The 14,505-nt window shown below is 45.8% G+C and overlaps 1 long non-coding RNA gene across 12 annotated transcripts; it reads right to left on the bottom strand.

The window, feature by feature from the left end:
* Positions 218–14,499, bottom strand: LOC110400260. 12 transcript variants are annotated; one of them, XR_002439717.1, is made up of 6 exons: positions 11,618–14,499; positions 10,717–10,806; positions 9,555–9,779; positions 7,314–8,700; positions 5,064–6,995; positions 218–3,985 (listed from the first exon to the last, which is right to left on the bottom strand). It is a non-coding gene; the product is annotated as an uncharacterized LOC110400260 (long non-coding RNA). The 12 variants fall into 12 exon arrangements; XR_002439713.1 differs by having other exon boundaries at positions 7,314–8,185; positions 8,610–8,700; positions 9,555–14,499; XR_002439720.1 differs by having other exon boundaries at positions 7,314–7,384; positions 8,610–8,700; positions 9,555–14,499.

Below are 14,505 nucleotides of genomic sequence, written 5' to 3'. Positions count from 1 at the left end.
GGATCCAATTCAGGTTATGGCTGATGAGCCGTGCCCAGTATTCATAGAGCCGTAGAACTGTTAAGGCTGGAAAAGAGCTCTAGCTTTCCAACCCCACCCACCCCACCGTGCCCACTGCCCACATCCCTCAGTGCCACATCCCCATGGCTTTGTGACACCCCCAGGGATGGTGACCCCCCACTCCCTGGGCAGCTGTGCCAGTGCCCGACCACTCTTTGGGGAAGGAATCATTCCTCATACCCACCCCGAATGCACACCACCATGGCACTGCTCCTCAGCCAACACAACCGCTCCGTATATGAACTGTTAAACACAGGGATGGAGAATCTGTTTTATGCTGTAGATAATCTTCAAATAATGCCCGGATTTGACAGAGAACAAGCTTTCCTGCCAGGACCCAACATCCAGCCCTCCACGCCTTTCATCGGCGCTTAAGGCAATTTTATTGTGAAGACGAGTAATCTGGGCTGTATTAGAAGTGTGAGAGCTGCCCACAGCGATGAGAGGAGGGTCCCCCCCCACAGCCACTCACCCCAAGTGGTGAAGGGGCTTTTCCTAACACGGAAGCACGCAGCCCAGCAGTGCCTGCATCCCTGACGCCGTGCTGGCACCAGGGCTTGCCACTTCTTCTGCAGGAATATTGTGCTGGAGGCGGGCAGCACAGCCCGCATTGCCAGGAGTGCTCGCTCCTTTCATTGCCTGCTTTTGGTTTGCTTCTGTGGCCCACAGATCGTTTGTTTTGTTACACAGCTGAATATACAGGTGCTGTTCTACTTGTGGCTTTTCAGCTCCTCCTTGTTTAGAGTCTACTGATGGGATTCCATTAAGATTAACGGCAAATTTTATAAAAAGAATTAAATTTTAGGGCCTTTACAATGGGGATAAAATTAAAAGACGCAGACGTAGCTTTCCTTATGCCAAAGACTGCAGCCAAGCCTGATTACAAACTTTCTCAACAATAAATCTCCATTGTTTCCTCCTGGTATTTACAGCAACAGGGAATGAATGAGAAACTCTGCTCCTGAGTCTGCTAATTGGGAACTGCAACTTGCCACTCTGATTGCTCTCGGTAGGACGCAGCAGCCCCGCAAACATCCATTCCCATCATTTCGATGGCACGGAGTCTTTTAATCAAGCCTCCCAGTTTGCAAGGGCTGCAGAGCTAGTTGTCTGTTACAAATAGCTCACTGCCAAACGAAACAGGGAGCTTCTGCGATATTTATTTTAAGACTTAATGAAATTAACAGCACTGCATTAACAGAGGCTGTTCCTGTCCTTTCCTTTATGACCGCTCCAAGCCTGGAATCAATTCCATTAAGATCGAGGAGAAAGTTGCTCAGGTTCCTGAGTTCTTTGCAAATGCCAATACTGGTTTTATAGCTTGCAATCTCAGTTGTCAGGAACAAAAGAAAGCTGATTTACTGCAGCACAAGAGGAACAAGGATCCGTAAATCAGCCCGAGGCATGGCAGCTCCCAGGAGCCCTCATTGGAAGGACAGATCCCAGTCGATACAACCACTTTAGACTCAGTGCAGGGTGGAGCTGCCGGGCCATGCACATGCTGGGCCCTTGGCCACTGGGTTAGCACAGGGCTGTCCCATGCACCAGCCCCAGAAATCATCCCTCCGTTGTGGTGTGAGATATTGGAGCAACAGGGTGGCTTTTAAGCAAGTCATGGCACTGTAAACTCTAGGATATGCTCTATTTAAAAATATATGCATCATACATAAATATAATACACTATATTTAAAAGAATATAATCCTTGCATTAAGCTATTGGCTTAATATGTTTCCTATGCAGCTTATGCTTCTTGAAATAGATCGGTGCCTTATCTCTTAGGCACACGAAGTACACTGGGGTATACACCTTACGATACTCTGCTGGGGAAATGACCCCAGGCAGATCCCACCAACTGTAAAAGATGAGCATCCAGTGAAAAATACAAATCTGGGAGATAATGCAACCCGAAAGATAAAGCATGAATGTTAATCCAGCAAACATGAAAGGCACAGAGTGGGAAGCATTATCAAAGAGGTGGTGGTTATTCCTTGTTAATCTCCCTGAGCGTGGTAAACAGTCCTATTGTCTCCCAGGTCAAACTAATTGCAACAGGAAAACAGTTGCCATGGATGGCACCGAGGTGTGCTGATCGCTGCCTGCCTTTTTCAGCCCGTTTCCATGATCTTTGCACAATCTGAATGGAAGCACAAGCGGAACACAAATAAAAAGCGAGCACTTGGATGTCAGAGGAGGAGAAATCACTTGGCTAATGTAGAAGGAAGTCAACTCGTGGGGATTTTTTCAACTAGGATGCCTGCTTGCAAGCAGCACTATGGCACTGCTGTCTATTTTCTGGCAGGAAGGGAGCAGCAGGGCTCGCTGGTGTTGCTCAGCATTGGGCACAGCACCGCTGCACGCTCCCACCAAGAGCTCCGTCCTCTCACGCAGATTTTGCTTTTTCTCCAGATTTTGCAGTAGACAAACCGGGTGTTTTTGCAATGCATTTTCAATGCTTAAAAAAAAAAAATGAAATAGCAAGCGTCTCAAAATAGGCACGCACGATTCATCACCGTGGGCAAAACAGGGCAGCCCAGACCTGCTTTGATTGGCTGAAGGAAGCAGCAGAACTGCAGAGCGCTGCGCTGAAGAGCTGGAAGAGCACTGCTTGTTTTACTCACAGCTTTTGAGAATTTGCTTGTTCTCACGTGGTGCAGCTAATTACAAAAATGCAAATCTAAACAAGTAACACTTTAAAGTCCTAAAAATAAAAAGAGTACATGATAGGTAAAAGTCTATTTTGAGAAATGCTTGACTAGGTATTTTTAGGTATCTTTGCTTTCTCGTTCAGTTCCTCACACAGCTCCACCCCAAGGCCAGAATCCTACAGGTATGTTATTTCTCTTCCAGCCATAAAATTTACGCTCACAGTTACCGTGGTGAATGGACATCATTGCACCGGCTCTGTACCTGCCAGAAGGAGCAGCCCTGTGCTGCAGGAGAAGCATTTTGGCAACCACCCACGTCAGCGCAGCTGTCCTTAGAGGCTGGCAACCAGATGATCCCTGATGTCCCTTCTACCCAACCCCTTCTAAGAAATGGGGGAAAACAGGTGGAGTTCTGCATCAGGAGCCAAGGCCTCAGGAGAGCTGCTGGTGGTTGGCAGCCCCACGACCAACGCGTATTTCCTCATGTTTGGGGCTGATCAATTTGCCTTCCTTTAGCCAGGTGCCACTGAAACACCTTGACGGTTCCTCTACTTGTGTTTTTCTTCTAATGTACTCAAAGAAGCTAAACTAAAAAATTCCCACCTCCATTAGAAAGTACATAAGTAAACTCCTCGGAGACAACAGTGCAATGAAATGTCAACTTCACACGTGTTTTCCTTGTGTTAAGCCATGGGACATGGCTAGCGGGCATGGTGGGGAAGGGCTGGGGTTGGACTCTGTGACCTCAGGGGTCTTTTCCAGCCTCAAGGATTCTACGATCCTCAGCTTTTCCTTTGGTTCACTTGGTTCAAGTTTTTTTGGCCTTTCCCTCTCCTTTCCCATGGAGGAAAGCGGCAGCACAAGCTGGGTGCTGTGATGATGCAAGCCAAGGCTCTGTCCAGATCTCCCAACCCAGCACTGCACTTCCAGCATGTGCGTGGATGTAAATAAGTCGCTGCTTCGGATATTATAGCAGAGTTTTTGTAGGTCACGGTTCTCAGTGACAGACATTTAGCATAAACCAACTGCTTTCAATTGCTCCATAGAGTGAAATTTAATCCAAATCTGTGAATTATTGGGAAAAGCTAAAAATAAACTACGAAAATCCCCTGTGAATGTTAGGCATGCCCAGCAAAGCACAGGCAGCAATTTCACACACGGCGTAACGCACAAACAGTGAATCATCTGCGAACGCCGAAGCCATTTCAAACTTGTCCAAAAGGAGGAGATGGCGTGGAACGGTTACAGCTGAAAGACCACGTTTCCATCCATAGCTGAGCTACAAAATAAAGAAGAGAATGAAAAAAGGTACAGCACCACGTGCACACGATGGCGTTACTCCGCCGCTCTTTCAGCTCCATGGTCTCGGAGCACACTTCCCCAGCCCTGCGCCTCCAGAAGCTGGGGCTTGGGAGACACCTCCAAGCTACGGAGAGAACCTTACCGTGCTCAGAATAAGGCTCAGTGTAAGGCATGGTTCCGTGGCACCAAAGGCAGCTACAGAAGATGCAACACCCCCAGGGCTGTGCTAAGAGGTCTGAATGCTCTGCAGTGCATTTCAAGACAAGCAGGCAGAAAAGGACCCTACAGAGTGCTACCGCTCACAGCGCATCATTTGCTGGCTAGCCACGTCTGAGATACAACGTGTATTTTAAATGGAAACACCTTTTGAAATAAATGAAGCGGGCTGTAAAATGGATTTTTACATCAAATATTTCAAATTAGTGAGAGTTAAGAGCCCTGAACAAGGAGCAGCAGTATGTTGTCCCACCTGTGACCTCTGCAGCTTGAAAAGAACAGGACAGAACACGTCTGACTGCTCTGGATAAAAGCATAAAAATGTGGTGCAAGCTTTCACAGACTTTGCATGTATTAATAAAAATGTACCCTTATACCTTCTAATTTGAGCTGCCAGTCACAAGATACCTGCTGCGATGGTGGATGCTTTTATTCATGTCTTTTAGGAAAAAGTCCTTTGGCGGACACGTTGCACAGCGCAGCCGGCTGCCAGATGCTGGCAGGTGGGACAGTGACTGCAGCACTGTGTGGTGGGAGCAGTGCAGGAGGAAAGCAGTGCTCCCTCCCCACAGCACACACACACCGCCCCAGTGTGCTTACACTCTGTACAGCCAAGCTCCATGCCCAGAGGTTTTGATCGAGGCAAAAACCCAGGACACTCTTTTGCTATCACAATTGACCCTCCCGTGCTGCTGCCAGGAGTGCCCGATTCCCTTTTAGACAGATCCTTTGTGTTTGCCCTTTATCATGTGCTACGTTATTATAGTCCAAGAAAGAAAAATAAAAAGCACATGGGTTAGTGGACTTGATTAGTGTTATCGTGAAATGAGGTAGCTGACCTGCACGAGGAGCTTGGCTTAAGGAACAGCAGGGTTGTTAATGACAAACTCCATCAGCAGAGTCCGTGCGTGTTCTCCAGGAAGCAAGCATCCCTGGGCTGACCCAGCACCTGCATCAGACACTGCAGAACATGGGAAGCATATCCTGCAGAAGGGAATCAGGACGCTAACACAGCCAAATTCACTCGCACACATTCACCCACGCTCCTTTCTCAGTCTCCAGCAGACAGTAGTGTTGTACCACTAAGCGCACAGCCTTGCACTGATGGGCTCCAGAGATCTCTTGGGTGGTGACATGGAACAGAATGGAGGAGAAACAGGCAGCAAATGTCATCATCTCATAAGCCTCGTTTTATCAGAAACAAAGCTAAGCCAGCCATCATTTACAGGCTTTGTGGGATTAGGAGCTCAGAAATCAACAGGATTCCTCCAGCTTGCCGTGATTTACAGGCACAGCAGCAGGGTCACTGGCCCAGGGCACAAAGAGATGCTTTCAGAGCAAACCCTTTGGATCGTTGTTTTACAGCATCGCACAGCAAACCTCTCAGATCATTGTTTTATGGCATCCAGAGCAGCAGTTGAAGAGGAAAAACACAGAAAACATTTTTAACCAAACAGGAAAACATTTTCAGATTTCTGCAACGCATCCTAAATTTAAACTCCTCGGTAGCAGATGCTTATGGTTCCACTGGCACTACTGTTTAGCATAGAATACAAATTTAAAATAAAATTGGACGAAAAAAGCACAAAAGAAGAGAACCTTGCATCAAAACCTGATCAGCACATTGACAAGAACAAACTTCAATTAAGCGCTCCCTCCACTGTCTTCCAAGCAGCTGTATGATCTGTATGGAAGCAGACAATCTGCAATCATCTCAGCTTTCTGACTTAGTGACTGTGCTGCCAAAAGCCATTAGTAGCAATCTTTGTGTAACATGGTCAGAATCCAATGCTCCATACATCGCACACTGCGGCTTCAGACTAATTTGAGATGTTTATTTATAAGACATTATCTTCAGGGTCCCGCAGCATCCTGGCACTCTGCTCTCCTCCCAGGTTGTGATGGTGACAATGGCTTTAATATGCAATCAGTGCTGTTTGTGCCCATCAGGACACAGGCAGACTGTGCAATGTCTTTGCACAGACACTGAAACCAAGAGCTCTTTGCTATGTGATTCTGGGAGGACTTACAGCTGGGAAAACCTTTTGCACTTCAAGAAGTGCACTGGTGCAAAAGTGGGAGCCCTAAAAGCACAGTGCCTTTAAGAGCAAAAAGCCCATCTGCAGCTCCACAAGTGCCTGAGCCCACTAATCACGGGCAGATCACTGCCACAGCTGCTGCCCACTTCGCTCTGATCCACAACAGCTGTTTTAATGCTCTAAAGCACCAGGGAAATGGTTCATTGCCACGTTTCTGTGCACTAGCAATGAAACAGCTCTAGCTCCAACACCTCCTTGTCCTCATGCCGTACTGGGGCATTTGTATCTGACACCTCTGAACTTGCTTACACACGTTTTAAAAGAAGTATTAAATTCAAAAATTCTTCAAGAACTTTCCCATAATCGTGGTTAACTCCATAAGCTTAAGACAATGCTCAACTCTATAAAAAGGTCTCCGTAGGAAAGGGTAGGAGCAGCAAACGTTTAAAGTCAAATGAGGCACTCCAAAAGGTTAGTCATGTTAATAGCCAGCCATTTAAGCAGAACAGAAACCTGGCAGAAGGACCAGGCAGCCTTCCAGCAGAACCAGAATGGAGCTCACTGTGGGTCTCCTGGTGTTCCCCCACCAGAGCAAGGCCAGCTCACGGCTAGGTGACATCCCGCTGCTGAGAAACTGGTGCTCCAGCCTTACATCTTCAATAGAGCCGCATTAACTTGTGTAGAAGTCTTTGCAACCAATGGTTTTGTTTACTGCCGTGGTAGAACACCATCCTGGGAAGGAAATAAAAATAAGACAGCTTGGTTTTAGGCAGCAGCATTGTGGTAGATGATGAGCATGAGTAGTAGATCCTACTAGTAGCATGAGTGGTAGATCCTACTTTCCACGACCTATTAGACCAAAGCTCCACTTTTCCAAATGCCATCTTACACCAGTAGCCCTCATTTTGAGTCTAGCCATGTGAGGTCAAAACAGCTACTGGAAACAGGGAAATGCGTTTTCACCAGAACCCTATGGAAAACATGTTCCACCCTGTGAAGCTCAATTTACACCGATTGCTCAAGCTTACGCCCCCAGAAAGCGGTAATTACCTGAAGGGACAACTTCCTGGATGCCAACAAATGCATTTCCTTCTCAACGCAACGTTTCCCTGAGAAATGACCTTCGGAAGTGAAATATGGCATGTAACTTAGAATGCTTATAAATAAAGGAGAATGCAGCTTTGGGGAAAGGTTATCCAAGAATTCACCCATCTTCCTGAAGGACAGGACGCATGGAGGCACTGCGCGGCCTACACGTCCACAACTGTTCCCAAAACTCCTTCAGGGCTTTTTCCTGACTTTTGCACCACACTTGGCATTAACTTGAAGGCCTTCCACTGTTTTTCCTCTCAACAACCATCCAAGCTCTTGCTGATGAGTGCTCTGAAGTGAAGGAGGCAGGGAAGATGTCCAGGCATGGTAAGATTGCTCTTCCTACTGCTAACGTTGTTTGCCAAGTAGATGTATCTCTACTGCCCCTTAAGCTTTATCCCTATACTCTCTTTAGCTTCATTGGTGTACTTTAGAATGCATTTCAGACAGTTTTCAAAGCTTTCAAGCCCAGAAAAATCAAGATTTAGGTAACCTGGTCTGTTTGCTATTCTGCTGCTCCTCACTCATCACACACATTCCCTGTGTGTAAAGACTCCAGAGGTCCGACTGCCGGCTGAGGGGCTGGATGCTACTAAGCAGATGTCATTACTCCCCTCATTTTTCTCTTGAGAGATTTTTTTCCCCATCTTTAATCCTCTCATATGACTTCGGGATTTGTTTTTCAAGCAATAGTGCAGGGTACATTTTTATTTCAAGCGCTCGCTAGTAATGAAATACGGATTATTTGTCTTAAATCCATGAATTCATCAGCTATACAGCAGTCGGATCAAGCAACAAGCATTACTGATCTGTGTTTGATGGCATGATTCCTACAAAACAAAACAAGCATATGAAAACAATAGTGTAGGTTACACCAATATTTAGCGTAAAATCCCTTATTAGCTTTATCAAAATTTGTAACTGGTCACCAGAATGAATTTTAACAAGGACTCTGTAAGAAATAACACTGCATTCATTCTCAGCTTTAGATAGGAAAATAAAAAGTTGCCACACTCCCATTACTTCCTTCCTGCTTTTTGAATTCAGGCTGCTCTCAGTCTGACTTTTGCCACAATAGCTGATGGTGCAAGCAATCATCATGACAAGATGCCACAATGGCACAGCAGCCAGCATATTACAGAATCTCATCATTCATAAGGCAAAATACATGACTGGAAAACTTAATTTCTCATAGACTAAAGTGTGAAAAATAGGGACTGTTGGTCAGAGGGGGAAATAAGCTGCAAAGAATACCTCTGGAACAGGGAAGAAGTTCCATGCAGCTCTTGCCTGACAAAGCCATTTGGCTACGAACACTTCTAACCAGAATGTATCTTGGGACCCTCTGCAAGAAAAAAAAAGAAGGAAAAAAAAATCATCCTTACTACAACATCAAGTTCAAACAATATTTTTAATAAACCGAATCAATTCAACCCTTGAATAAGTGCTGAAGCTCCAACAGAAAAACAAGCTGCGCTGCACGTGCCATGTAACAACCAGACTGCAGCAGAACAAAACCATAACTGCCTTCACGCAGAATGCCATTTTGCCTGTTTTCCCCCCCCCCCCCCAATGCCCAGAGAGATTTCTTGAACTCAATCTATTAAAAATCAATAGCTCTAATCTATCCAGAAACCAAGGCCGTAGTTGCTAAGGCAACCTTGTTTTTCAGACCCACTTGCTCATTGCTTAATATGACAGCAACCGAAATCATTTTTACCAGTGCACATAGAGCAGGACAGAATTTTTCCCTCTGAAATTGAAAAAAAAAATCTTTGAAGTGTTTTTTTTTTTTCTTTTTTTTTTTCCTTTAACAACCGCTCCTGCTTTATGAACTGAATCCCAAGACTTAGGTGGAAGCAGCGCTAACGCTGCCCTCAGCCCGGCAGCCTGGAGCCCATTCCGTGGGCAAGGCTTCACCCTGCTGGCCAGGGGTGATGGAGGAACACGGGCAAGCCACTGCTTGCTTCACACACAGGGGCCTGAGAGGAAGGTATGATGAAAGACGAGTATGTACAAATGTCAAAACAAATGTAAAAGGTCCCAGAAAGGGGGGAAAAAAAAGAATTAAAAAAGAAAAACACACTTTGCTTAAATACTGTTGCCCAAAATAAGTCTTTTTTTTAATAATCAGGCTGTAAATAGTGAACTTGCACATGGAGGTAACAACTTTAAGAATCTCTTTGCAGCTATGCTTACCAGGTGCAATACAAAATCCACTTCTCCCTCCTTAGAGCACCTTGTGTTTTGAAGAACTCCAGACCTGGGGTTCCTGTCCTAAACACTCCCACCAGCGGCAGGGAGGGGAGCTGCTGGGGGATGAAAGCAGGCAGTAGATGCAAGGATCACAGCTTGCAGAGGTGAACGCATGCAAAATTGGGGGTGAGACGCCCGCACAAGAGGGGACATTTTTCCTATGTCCTTCTGTGGGAAGATAAGCCAGAGAAATAAGGAACTGCTGCTACAAATGCAACCAGCACATTATCATAGTAAGTTATAAGGCTGAAGAAGGTAACCCATAGCAGTCCCTGCTGGGCAGCGCCAGGGGAAGCCAATGCGTTTGCTCTCAGCCCAGAAGGGCAGCCCTTCCTGCTGCAAGATGTAATCACACCTGGTTTGGACAAAAAGCTGCTTCAGACTGAGCAGGACACTTTAGCAACACCATTAACTCTAGAAAGCAGATGTAAGATTTGTAAGTTTCGCTTCACCACAGGGGGAAAATGAATAAGGCAAGGTCTTTTCATGTATTAGGAGACTTAATATGAGCTCTGCTGGAGTCACTAGGATGTGAATTTAGCACTTCACCATCAAGGTATGAATTCTGTGAAATAGTGACTGGCGAGCTATTCCACAAGCAGCTCAGCAGCTCCATCCTGCAGGGACAGAACTGGTTGGTGTGGAACTTGAAAGGACAAAAGCACTGCCTGCTCGGTTCCAGTGCTGTTACAACATCGGCTGAATCTCACCTTATTTGTAACACACCTCAGGCACTTGAGAAGCAGTGCTTTCCCAGCACTGAAGAATACATGATTAGCAAACATATCACAGATACCAAATACATCCCTCACCAGAACACCTTTATTTAATATGCTGAACAACATAGAAATCGCAGTGCATAACGCATTCCTTCAAAACATAAACACACACAGCACTGAAGTGGCACAAGCTGATTGCATTTTTAATCTCTTAGCCACAATCTAAGAACTGCAGTGGATACGTATGAAGAATTTTTCCTCGATCCCACAATTCAAGCAAGATTATAAGTAAAGCACAAAGGGTACTAGGTTACTCCTGTGATCAGAATACTGTAAGACACTTAAAAATACACCCATGTAGGAAAAAAAGGTCTGTACGGGCTCACCCTGCGGCACCTGCTTGGGTTGGCTGAGCTGGATCAGGTTCCTGTGTCTTCTCTAATCATACAGCACTTTGTCCAAGTTTAATGGGTGCACTGGATTTTAAAATAAAAACATTCCAGCAATAATCATGACTCCTAAGTCCATATTTATATATATATACACACACAATTATAATGGCCATACACATCAGCTGTTGGGCTTCAACAATTACTCCCTACCTTATGCACATAGTAACTAACTAATTACCACAGTAATTGAGATCAACATCAGTTCCTTCCACCTGGGAGGGGGACTGAAAAAGAATCCCCAGGAATCACCCTGAAGGCTTCTAGCCCCTATGGCAAACTCTACCACACCTCTAATCAACACAGCTGACTTCCTGGGGGGCACTGACCAGTAGATTGCTCACCAATCTGCCAGGTTAAATGTAATGTATCAGGGTAATCAGCAAAAGATGTGCCCACACACACTCCACAGAGATTAACAAGAACACACCATCAGCTGCAACGTTAGTGGGTCAGACAAACACACCATGCAACTTTGCAAGAGATTTTTAAACGAGCAATTAGATAAATTCTTCATTTCTAGGAGAACTCCTACCTCTGCTGCCTCTAGGATATTGTCTACAAATGTCATCTGCGTCTGCCTTCGTGTAAGGTTTTGAGAGCGAGGTGGTAGCTCTTTACCACGAGTTTCCATAAGGAAAACTGTTCAAGGACAGCCACCACTTCCTCAGCCCCCAGCAGAGCCTGCACGCCTGCCCATGCACACAGGCATTCCTTACCATCAGTATTTGCATCTTGATAGCTGCTCTGACCACATCTTCAAGAGGTATTAGCTATAATTAATTATGAAGCCAAACTTCCAATGCTTTTCTGATATAGACCTTTGTATTTTATTTACCTCTAAACCACTCGGATGACACAGGTGAGGAGGATCAGCAACTTCTCCATCAGGACCCCAGGCTTCACAGGTGGGGACAACTCCTTCCCATGATGAACACCAGGTAACAGCTTCTCCCAAGCACTGTGCTGCCTGCAATTGGATTGGTGGCACACAGTACACAGCTGTGCGTTCACCCTGTTTACATGGAAACCTGGCCAGGAAAGTGTCAGCTGGGCAGTTTGCAAGACACAAAGTTTGCTTCGGATTCACCATGAAGATGGCTGAAACACAGTCATTAAAGTACATGCTTTTGCATTTAAAAAACAAATTCAACTGTAATAAATCAAGTCTTAAATAACACAGTAGGACATGTCAACCTGATAGGAAAGGATGTTAGTTTTAAGAAGTGACAAAGATATAGCAATTGTTTGGTACGATAGAAATCAAGGTTTAATATCCTGTCCACAAGCTGCCTCATCTTATCGCACAGCGATTAAACTTAGAGAACTTTAACATGGCAGAAGTGCATATTAAAGCAAAATCACCATTACAAATCAACAACTCAATCTTCCTGTGTTACTAGTCATGCTTTTAAATTTCCTCCTTTGGTGACAATAGAAGTTAACATCAGTTTGAGCATATTCAATGTATGTCTTTGTAAAATGATACCTAAGACTCAATCAAAAAGACAGTGAAGGTTAGAAGCCAAGGTATGTGGTTCAAGTACCATCTGCATAACACTTTTGTGTCCATCTTCCAAAGAACCTGAAAACGTGCTTTGTATCTTTAACTTGTTCTTAATACACCTATGAAAACCAGCTGACAGTGACAATGCTTACCTACAGAAATTTGATGGAGGTACACACTCTCCACTCCTCTCTTCACATCTATTCAGCTCTCACTGGAGAGCTGGTTGGGAATTTGATGCCTTGTTTAGATGAGAACTCTTAATCAGATGTTCTCACCTGGGCCCAGTGAAACTAGGCATTTATTCAGCCTGGAGATAGTGTATTTTGCTTACAGGGTTTTAAAATAATCCGTGCATTTCACAAAACAAATTAAGGTTCCGTGTGTGTGTTGCTCTTTATTAAGAGATAATGCATTGACTTCACAGATACATTTGATGAAAACTAGCAGCAGAGTTAAAAACAGTTTCTATCGACAGATTTCAGGTTCCCTCAAAGAATACCACCGCAGCAGTACAGTCTTGTTGCAGAGTCACAAAGATGATCGCTTGTGATCTTTGTGGGATCCCATCTTGCAAAAACCCTATAAATCCTCATACTGATACCAGGCAGCAAGTCCAGAGCCTTCAGCAATGAATTCAAACTCTTCAGCAAACTGGTATTTCGTCTAGGGAAGACTGTCTCTCCCAGATAAGCAGGACATCTGGAGCCTAAAAGCAGAGCCTCAACATTTCACCAGCCTTGAGAAGGTACACTGTAGGGTTGACAATATAGGCACCATAGCAAGATTGATGCACTAATTAGAAACTTCGTCAACATCCGTGGTTTTGTAAATAAGTCCTTGACTAAGTATGGGACTTGGCCTACGTAACACACAACCTTTTGCCTGGATAGCACCTCCCAGTGGAACCTCACAACCACTCCAGATCCCCTTGCAAGAATCCCATATTAACCCAGTGTACACGTAGTACTGGATTTTACTATGTATAGCAATTCTAGGAATAGGCGGGCACTTTGAGGAACCCCTAAGAATATTTGCAAATTAAAACATGCAAAAATCTATGTGTGCTTTCAGATGGTGCGTGTGCACGCTGGGAGGAGCCATCTCTCATGCACTAAACACTGCAATAAAGCAATACCTGCTTTCTAATCTGTTATTCAGATTAGAAATAATTGGTATTGGCAATTTTCATTCCTGGACAAAAGGGAACTCAGGACTACTACAGACGGAACAGACTTGTTAAATAGGACAGCCAGGACAGCTGCAGAAATGCTTCCACATTTAGAAGCTATCACACTTTTAGCAGTGCTTTTTATTTTTGGTAGAACATCCAAAGGGCCACATCCACAACTGATTGTGAGAAACCACACAGTTCCGCTGAGCTCACCTGCACATGTAAGGTACAGGTACTAGGAAACAGAGTGCTGGCACAGTGCTACCTGTAGATATGCAAGTAAAAAGGCAGTTATCACAACCCATATGGTTTTTATCCGCATGAACTCCATTCTTCACACCATGTTTTTTAGTGGATGCAAGTTCTTACAGCAAGGTATAGGGATGAAATTCACCATTATATGCTGTAACACTCTACTGAAAAGCCAAGAGTTGCATCTCACACCTCGTTTCAGTTAAACTTGCAGGAAGCTCTGATGTCAGGTCAATCTGCAGTTCTTGCCTCTGCTTTCCCTGTGCTCCCCCAAACCCTTCCCAGCACGGAACGGGGCCCTCACAGCCCTTTTTTCCATAGCTCTCCTTGAAAAAGGAGGAAGACAGGCCCTTGTCAGGCCGCCCTGCCTTGAGCCGCCCCGCCAGGCTCTCCCTTTGGCATCAGCCCCAAACGAGCCCGTTTCCGCACCGCCCTTTGTTCTCCAGCCCCACGAATAGAGCCCTAGCGCGTACACGAAGGAAAAGCTGAAGCGGGAAGCGCTACAACGGAGGAATCCACAGCCGAAAAACCCGACAGGGCCGCAAGAACGCCGACAGGCCCCGCAGCCCGCCCCCGGAGGCGCCTACCACGGCGCGGTGATGCCGGGGGCCGCGCCCGCCTTGCCGCGCTGCTGCGGCCCGGCGCATACCAACGCGGCGCCGTACGGGGGGGAGCGCGGCGAGGCCGGGACTGAGGGCCGGCACGCACCACCTGCCGCAAGGCGGAGGGGAGGCGGCCGCGTCCTACCGTACCGCTGAGGCGGGAGAGGCGGAAGGCGCGCGGCGCCACACCC

Source organism: Numida meleagris, chromosome 5 (genome assembly GCF_002078875.1).
Source record: "Numida meleagris isolate 19003 breed g44 Domestic line chromosome 5, NumMel1.0, whole genome shotgun sequence".
NCBI lineage: Eukaryota > Metazoa > Chordata > Aves > Galliformes > Numididae > Numida > Numida meleagris.
This window is presented reverse-complemented; position numbering and strand designations above follow the sequence as displayed.